Genomic DNA, 1,198 nt, shown 5'->3' with positions numbered 1-1,198 from the left:
TCACTGGAGGGGGCAGTGTCACAGGCATTGGGGGCCCTGGAGGGAGCAGTACCACCGCATCTGGGTTCACTGGAGGCTGCCGTGCTATGGGCAATGTGTTCACTGGAGGCTGCATACAAGCTGGAACTGGTTTCACTGCATGCTGCAGTGCCACGGGCACTGGGTACACAGGAGGCTACAGTGCAGCATGCACTGCATTCAATGGCGGGTGCAGTGCTGTGGGAAGTGGGTTCACTGGAGGCTCCAGTGCCATGGGATCTGGGTTCATTGGAGGCTGCAGTGCTGCGGGCACTGTGTTCACTGCAGGCTGCATAGAAGCGGGAACTGGGTTCACTGCATGGTGCAGTGCTGCGGGCACTTTGTTCACTGGATGGTGTATTGCCGTGGGAACTGGGTTCACTGGAGGGTGCAGTGGCATGGACACTGGCTTCACTGGAGGGTAGAGTCCTGCAGGCCCTGGGTACACTGCAGGCTGCAGTGCCACGGGCACTGGGTTCACTGGAGGGTGTATTGCTGCAGGCACTTTGTTCACTGGATGCTGTAGTGCCCTGGGCACTGGGTTCCCAGGAGGGTACAGTGCCGCGGACACTGGCTTCACTGGAGAGTGCAGTGCTACGAACACTGTGTTCACTGGAGGGGCAGTGTCGCAGTCATTGGGTTCCCTGGAGGGGGCAGTGCCGCCGGAACTGGTTTCACTGGAGGCTGCCGTGCTGCGGGCAATGCGTTCACTGGAGGCTGCATACAAGCTGGAACTGGTTTCACTGCATGGTGCAGTGCCGTGGTCAGAGGGTATACAGGAGGCTACAGTGCACCATGCACTGCATTCACTGGCGGGTGCAGTGCTGCGGGAAGTGGGTTCACTGGAGGTTCCAGTCCCATGGGATCTGGGTTCACTGGAGGCTGCAGTGCTGCAGGCACTGTGTTCACTGCATGCTGCATCGAAGCGGGAACTGGGTTCACTGCATGGTGCAGTGCTACGGGCACTTTGTTCACTGGATGGTGTAGTGCCGTGAGCACTGGGTTCACTGCAGGCTGCCGTGCTGCAAGCACTGGGATCACTGCAGGCTGAAGGTCTGCGGGCACTGGTTTCACTGGAGGCTGCAGGCCGCCAGCACTGAGTTCACTACAGGCTACAGTGCCGTGGGCACTGGGTTCACTTGTGGGTTCACTGGAGGGTGCAGTGCTGTGGCAGTGAGTT

The sequence above is a fragment of the Prionailurus viverrinus genome, unplaced genomic scaffold, assembly GCF_022837055.1.
Source record: "Prionailurus viverrinus isolate Anna unplaced genomic scaffold, UM_Priviv_1.0 scaffold_110, whole genome shotgun sequence".
NCBI lineage: Eukaryota > Metazoa > Chordata > Mammalia > Carnivora > Felidae > Prionailurus > Prionailurus viverrinus.
The sequence above is the reverse complement of the archived record's forward strand: the minus strand, read 5'-3'. Positions refer to the sequence as shown.